An 8,205-nucleotide genomic window follows, 5' to 3' on the forward strand; every position below is an offset into this window, starting at 1 on the left:
TCTTGGCTGTGGTCGGAGGTATCAGATGATCAGCGGTTTTGATCCCCCCCTCCAGTCAAAGTGTCCTTGGTGAAGGTGTATGAATGGTTAGCTCCTCAAACTGGATGAGTAGTTGGCACCCTTTCATGGCAGCCATCAGTGTAATAAATGTGTGTGAATGGGTGAATGAGAGATGTAGTGTAAAGTGCTTTGAGTTTGAGTGCCGAAGACTAGAAAGGAGATATATAAAGTACAGTCCATTTTACCATTTCAATACAAGACTGTGGAGCTGCTCATGGTTATGGATGTGATGGCTGCATGTGTCTGAAATGTTCTCTGTTCCTCAGTTTGACCTGATGAAGGTCGTGAGCATGACAATGTTGTATCTCTGATAAACCTGCTGCAGGTAAAAGGACAATGTTTACAGGCAGCTCAGTCTCACGGTTGTCTTACATGTAAGAGTGGCACCACTGTTCAGTCTTGGCAGACGTACAGCCACAGAGGTAAGATGAGCTTCACTGCATGCTATGCACAGCAGGCTGAGCTGAGGGAACACTTCACACAGGTACAATATATCTAAGCTAGACGTGTGAAAGAGATCTGTGGATTATTCATTTGTGAATCGTATTCCATGACATTTTGCAGGTGTTTTATGACACAAAAGGAACAAAAAAAAAAAAAAAAAAATCATTTAATTTTATATTCATTCATACACGGATGAGCTGTGAATATGAACAGAAGTGCAGTGTTTATGTATGTTGAAGATTCTGTGTTTCTATTAGGCAGCTGAATTTGTGTCATCATCACCCCATCAGACCGGCCTGCTGATGATATACACAAGCCCAGTGCTGGGGTGGAAGGTGATTGAATCAGCTAAGAATGCATAAATACATACCTAATGGAAATAAAAAGCAGTGAAGGAACCATGACCACAAATCATAGTAATCAAATGATGACAATAAACATATGAAGGGTGAACAGTGCTGAAGGAGTTTAATGTCACAGGGTCCACTCACACTAATCCGATGAGGTGTATGAAGGGAGTAGTCTGACCCCCCTATCTCATTCACAATTCTGTACCATCACAAGGTCATCTCCCACGATCACTTTATCAGGTGACGCACATGTGATGTGCCTGTCAGGGTGGGGCTTTTGTCTGCAGATAGGGTGGGGATGTCCGTCATCCAATGATTAGCTGCAGTGTGTGGGAACACACAGTTTTCTGACAAGTGACACTTCTTATTTCATCATTAACACCACCTTCCTTCTTCTTCTTCAGTTGACCTCCATAGGATCCACTGCATTGACTTCATCCTAAAGTTTCTTTTCTGGCCGTCCGCTTTGACATGTTAGAATAAGTGAAAACATCTCTCAGGTCATCCACCCACAGACGAGCTGAAGTAAGCAAAGCACTCAATCCACCAGTAAACCACCAGACATGTCTGTGTGAATGGGCATGATGTCCTCTGGTTTCCTCTCACACAACACAAGCAAGTTAGCGTCTGGTAATGAATGATGTCTATATACTGCATACCTGTAAGTTCCCAGATTCTTTAACACCATATCTTTCTTCTTCTACAAACAAAAGTGTATACACACAGTGCTTTACATGTACAGGACATAGATATGTTATTGTTATATAGCCTATGAAACTACTCAAATCAAACTTTTGAAACATAACAACTTATATAAACGTAAGGAAAATATAAATGTTTGTTCTCTCTGTGATGAATCAAATGTGCTCCAAATGGCAATAAATCATTTACATCCCATCCACTGAATAAATGTTAGCTGTCCACTCAGCTTTCACTGAGACATTAGGATTGAATAAATATGCACATGTGTGTGTGTTGATGTCTTTTTTGAACACACCTGAACACAAGAGGCAGCAGTGCTGCATGTGTAGAGCTCAACTCATCACATGGTACATCATAATGTGACATGTTTTCAGTTTCAGTTTAGTTTTTAGGTTTAGTTTAAGTTTTAGTTTAGTTTTTAGTTTAGTTTAGTTAGTTTTAGTTTAGTTTTAAGTTTAGTTTAGTTTAGTTAGTTTAGTTCAGTTTAGTTTTAGTTCAGTTTTAGTTTGTGTTAGTTTAGTTTTAGTTCGAGTTCAGTTTCAGTTTAGTTTTAGTTAGTTTAGTTTCAGTTTCATTTTAGTTTAGTTGTTCAGTTCGGTTGTTTGTTTGTTTGTTTTTCAGTTCAGTTTCCGGTTGGTTTGTTTGCGTCTAGCTTTTATCGTTGTTTCGACTTTTCGTTTAGTTTCCTGTTTCGTTCAGTTCGTTCAGATTTACGCGTTTGCCTTTTACGTTGTCATTAGTTAGTCGGATTTTCGGTTTAGTTAGTTACCGTTTCGTTCTCTGTTAGTTTCGTTTAGTTGTTTTTCTTCTATTTAGTTTGTAGTTTTCGTTTGCCTACGTTAGTCGTCCGTTTCAGTTCTTTTCGTTCTAGGTTCGTTTAGTCAGTCGTTCCAGTCATTAGTAGATTTTTGGTCATTAGTTTCGTTCTCAGTTTTTCGTTCCCATTTATTCTTTAGTTTCCCTAGTTTACGTTTCGTTGTTTCTTATTCGTTTTCTTTAGTTTAGTCTAGTTCCTTAGTAGTTAGTTCCGTAGTTCAGTTTCAGTTATCTATTCGTTGGTTTATCCGTTCAGTTCACAGTTTCCAATTTCAGTTTACCGCGCAGTTAGCTCGTATTTCATGTCGTTTCCCAGTGTTCCGTTCTTACGTTCTTTATCGCCTTTTCTTCCAGTTCATTTTCCTTGCTTTTTCTTTGTCAGTCGTTGTTCTTTTTAGTTTACGTTTCATTTTAGTTGTTTACGTTTCGTTTAGTGTTAGCCTTCATCATTTTTTCGTTTTTTAGCTTTGTCGCTTTCGTATTGTTCAGTCCCTTTCCGTTTTTTTTTTTAGTTTTTTGTTTGTTCCGTTCATGTTCCGTTTCGTTTGTTTGTTTAGTTTGTTTAGTTTCGTTTTAGTTCAGTTCAGTTCAGTTCGTCGTTTAGTAACAAACATAGCTCAGGATTTGACTTTGACCCTCACTGAGGACATAAAAACAGGTAAAAGGACCCCAGAAACCAAATAAACAAGTCTTCCCATCGGGACAATATCAGTGGAACAATATGATGTTTATCTTTGTATATACATCACTACAGCATCTTATACTGTATCTCAAAAGTACTTGTCCAGATGGTCAATGAGAGTGTCTTTACTTAATAAACAGAAAGTCAAAGTGCTTTAAAGAATCAAACTCAGTAAACATGACAGAGAGTCTAATAAGCAGCCTCAGTGACTGACATCTCTGGACTTGGTTCAATACAGGCTTATGAAGAAGAAGAAAGGTCTCTACCTGTTGGATCTCTGACCATGAATCAGTTAATAACCTCTGTTGCTCATACTGGAACAGTCCAGGTGATAACTTGGATTTTTGTCAGTTTACAAACTAATGATCAGAACCTGAAGCACACATTGTGTGGTGTGCTCACTTTGAGGTAGACTGTCTCATGTGGAGGTGAACTGAACTGACCTAGGGGAACAGCGGGTGCCTAAAGGAAGGTGAGGCAGGTGATGCTCTTGTGGGGAGGCTGACAGAGCTGACACTGAGGCAGTAATGAATTAATTGGTGTGTTGGAGCATGTTTGGCTGTCAGCAGCTTGTTAACACATCGGCAGCACTGGGAATTAACAACACTATTAAGTAAGGTCAGTGTTTGATCTGAAGCATCTTCAGTCTGATTCTGGTTTTACACGACAGCTGACGGATTCATCATGACTCCTTCTAATTTTAGTTACAGTCAACAGTGGCTGGAGACACATCCATAGAGAGGCGAGATAGATATAGATATTAAGTACTAAATATTTTTCACCTAGTCTGGTCTAAATTCTCTATGGCTTCTGAGAGGTTGCAGTTTTCATGACAACCACACAAAACAATGGTGACAGAGTAAAGAGCTTGGGTGTCAGGGCTCAAAGTCATCTGTTCATCATCCTGTTGAAATGTTCAAGGATAAATCCTGACAGCAGTGTGATTCAATGAGCAGTGCATCCTGGGAGACAGTAGAGACAACAAGCTGAATCCAGAGCAGCTTTGCAATTATAAACACACAAGGGGCCAGTGATTATGTATGGTGGACCTCCAGCGTCATGCTGCAGCCTGGAGACTAGCTCCAACATCGGCTCACCAGCATTCATCACATACCAACTACATGTCTGAGCCTCTTCTGTCACTGAATTGAAAGAGCAACGTTTGACTTAGTAAATGATGTTTGTTTAATGTTATTTCATCGTTCTGTTTTTGTCGCTTCAGACTGAACCTTTTTACAGACCAGCAGGTCCTCTCCTACTTAGTTTGCCATGTTCGACCTCCATGTTTCTAAAGTAGCACAGAACAGATAAAGTAAACACTGAAATAAATAAATAAATAAATAAATAAATAAAATAATAAATAAATAAAAAATATGGACCGTAGTTTCTCCTTCACACTTGGTTGCTGGATGCAATTTCTAATATCACCACTAGATGCCACTAAATCCCACAAACAGGTCCTTTGATGGTTTCTTACTTCATCTCACAGTGACAATATAATACAATGCATGAGTACTGACATGTAAAGAACATGTAATAAATCAGTATGAAGTCAAGACGTGCAGGACTTATGCTGTGTGACTTTCCCCTGAAATCTAACCACAAACATCACACACTCTGTCACACACACTTATCTCTGTCTTAGAGAGGGTCTGATATACATTTGATTGAAGATATTTGCTGATTGGGCTGTAACAGCAGCTACATCAAATGATCCATCACATCTTCTCTGTCTGCTCACCAAGAAGCATCAACGGATTAACTCTAATCTCCTTTACAGCAGCTAATCTAACTGCTGTGTGGCTGCAGCCTAACCTCCCCTCTCTCTCTCTCTCTCTCTCTCTCTCTCTCTCTCTCTTCTCCTCTCTCTCTCTCTCTCTATATATATAGATATATAGATATATATATATTATATATTATATATAATATATATATATATTATAGGTGCAAACACAGTATGATGGGCCACCGGTAGAGTGCACATCATGCAAGGTTCCTCCTGATTACCCAGCTCATGTTCGGAAGATATTAAACAGAAATGAAATCTTAAAATCATCCTTAAAATAGATATTAATATATACACTCAAACACTGCTTAGTAACAGTTGGAATAAATAAAGTACAGACAAGGGTCATGTTGTACTTAGAGGATCTTGTGATGATATTTCCTCGATTTTAAAATGGCGAAGCTTCCTGACTGTGTTTTGTTCTTTTCTGAGAGTTATCGATGCTTACTCTGTGGATCAGAACCGCCTCTCTGTGACCTTGTTGATATGACAAGATTGTTTTTCATGACAGAGTGAATGCATGTGGAAAACACTGTGGTCAAGTGAGTATTATTATGTATGACACTGAGGTCCAAACAAGGTGAATGTCTGTCTTTGAGACAAATATACAAGTGATGGTCATTTATTTTGGCAGCCAGAAAATAATGGTGCATATGATTTTCTTAGTATGCGTTCATGTCCAGTCAGACTGATTCTCTTTTTCATTCCTCTGTCCTCGTTAGAGTTTCTCTTCAGGACATAAATCGATCAGAAATGATCATCACATGCTCGTGATCGGCTACTTAATGATCCCTAAAGTGAGATTGTTTTTCAATCAAAGATTAAACATGAAATTTGAATCTTAAATGATGTATAATTCACATTTTATATGTAAGGGTGTGATGGAAATGAGACAAATTGAGTTCTCCAGATGTGATCATGACTGCAGTTTCTAAAAGTGGACGCATGTTGGATACGTGTGCGCATCCTGACCACAGGTAACACGGCTGCTGTTGTTTTGGAAATGAACTCTGCATATGTCCCTTATCGTGGTCCCGTGGTGACCGCCTGACAGCAACCCCTCTCCTGTGTACACACCACACGCCTGGTTTCCATGGAGCAGAAGGCCAGCTGGGGTTTACCAGGCCCTACTGAGCATGTGCATAACCCAACTGTTGAGTGGACAGGATGGAGGCTGGTGGGCAGCCAGCTACTGTCTGACTGCTGTTTGAGGAGGCGTTATCAGTGAGCATTGTGTTAATTGAGGGCATCCAAACACAGTTGTGTCACAGGGAAATCTGCTGTCAATGACCAGATCCCTGGTCAGCTGATAGTTAACAGATTAAGTTAACAACACAGGCCAGGAGTGAAAACGAGCTCCTCACTGTGTGCTGTTACTGTGCTAAAGGGACAGTGGGACATTTAAAGAGACACGTAGCTCTATCAGTTTCATCTGGGTCCAGTACAGAGACACTGCAGGTCCGGACCATATTCAGCCTATTCAGCTAATCCTAGCACAAAGACTGGAAGCAGGAGGAAACAGTATCCGTATCAGGGAGGTGCAGATGTGACATTGATCTTCTCTTCTCAGCTGAACTGCAGGAAGTTGGCAATAAAAGTGGGTTTCCACCTCGCCAGTCTTCCTGAATGTGTCACAGGATGTCCATTTTCAGACTCAAAGCTTGCCTAATTTTCTGCTTTTATTCAAGATATGAGGGTTCTATTTCTGACTTTTGTCTGCTCTGGGATCAGTTTAATAAAGTGTTACTGTTGATTAAAAAGCAGCTGATGTGATCCTCTGCAGGCCTTACCCACACCCCACGGTCAGACAAAGCTGAAGTGACTTCAACCTCAACGACGTGGAGACCTACCTGCCTTACACCAAGGCCTTGAAGGACTTCCGGCCAAGTATGACGATGAAAACCAGAAGGACCAGATGAAGTTTGAGGACTGTGGAGGTAGGTTTGACTTTGATGTCTCATTGGAACGCCCAACTCCCTGAAGCTGTGTGAATTATCCAATCAAGTACAGAAAAGTCCGTGGACATGAGAACACTGGCTTTTGTGGTTCGTGATCATAACCCTAACCCATCAACTCTCCTTCTTCCCTCCAGAGGAGCCTGCAGAAACAAGAACCGTGGCGACTTGGAGAGCGATGTCGGCATCAGGAAGGCCGCCGCCGCTTTTCCAGGGCTGTGCTGGGACCCGCTCCGGCATTGAGGACCGCGACTTTGGTTTCAAGGAGGGCAAGCCCTGCCTGATTGTAAAGCTCAACAGGATTGTCAACTTCTATCCAAAGGTAATTTTTACATGAACAAGTTTTAAACTACCACCTGAAAACTACTCACTCTTATAAGTGAAATGTCATATCTGACCCTCCTTCTCCATTCCAACTGGTATTTACCATCTCTGGGTTCATTATCTGGATCATGATATCTGAACACAGACCTGCACACATTGTGCAGCCCAAAAAGTTTGGTTTCTGGGCATAAAGGTACCCAGGTCTTCCACATACGCTTCTGTGTTGGGTGGCCCATAGAGTAAGTGCATGAAAGACTTCTACCACCTGAACAACTAACCTCCAAGTTTAGCCCCTCCTAACTTGAATTTGGATAAAATTATTTAAGTATGTGGCTCTTCTTGACTTTCCAAATGGTATTGGACCTAACCGATCAAATTCCAATAGTGAAACAAGTCATTTCACAAGTTCTGAACCTCACTTGCACACAATATTGCCGCATCAACCTAAAATAATGGGAAGAGTCAGGCTTTCAGAATGTGTCCTGTACTGACACCTAAAGAGAGCGACACCCAGTTTACAGAAGCAGACACAGACTGCATGTTGGCACCAGGTAGAAATCTGGTCTCTGTATGAAAAACAAAGTCGTGTCGTGTGTTGGATTCACTGAAGCATTTTAACTTGTCCTCCTGTTCAGCCTCCTAGCTCTAATGAAACTATCCCTGAAGAGGCTCAACCCAAGGTGCAGCCAATGTCATGCCCTCTACTGCACCAACAAGGTACACCATCTGCTTTGTGTTCTCAGAATGCGTCTTGACATAATAAATCTCTTGTTGTGCTTGCACTGTAGTTTTGTCATTTTTATACACCTGTCTCTTTCCTTCTTCCAGAAAGAGGAGGATGCGGGTAAAATCGGGGAAGTTAAGTACTACGGTATCGGCGCCGGCTTCCCTCTGCAGTATTACCCCTACTACGGCAAGCTGCTGCACCCTCAGTACTTGCAGCCACTGGTAGCACTGCAGTTCACCAACCTGACCTTGAACACTGAATTGCGCATTGAGTGCAAAGTGTCGGAGACAACCCTTTACATAGAGAAGGACCGCTACCAGGGACGCTTTGACATCAAGATCCAGATTAACAGTTTATAG

General features: G+C 41.1%; 1 pseudogene; it reads left to right on the forward strand.

Annotated features, from left to right (window-relative positions):
* Window positions 1-6,007: 6,007 nt before the first annotated feature.
* On the forward strand, window positions 6,008-8,205 carry LOC113747371 (sodium/potassium-transporting ATPase subunit beta-233-like; annotated as a pseudogene).

This window comes from Larimichthys crocea, chromosome XIII (genome assembly GCF_000972845.2).
Source record: "Larimichthys crocea isolate SSNF chromosome XIII, L_crocea_2.0, whole genome shotgun sequence".
NCBI classification, from domain to species: domain Eukaryota; kingdom Metazoa; phylum Chordata; class Actinopteri; family Sciaenidae; genus Larimichthys; species Larimichthys crocea.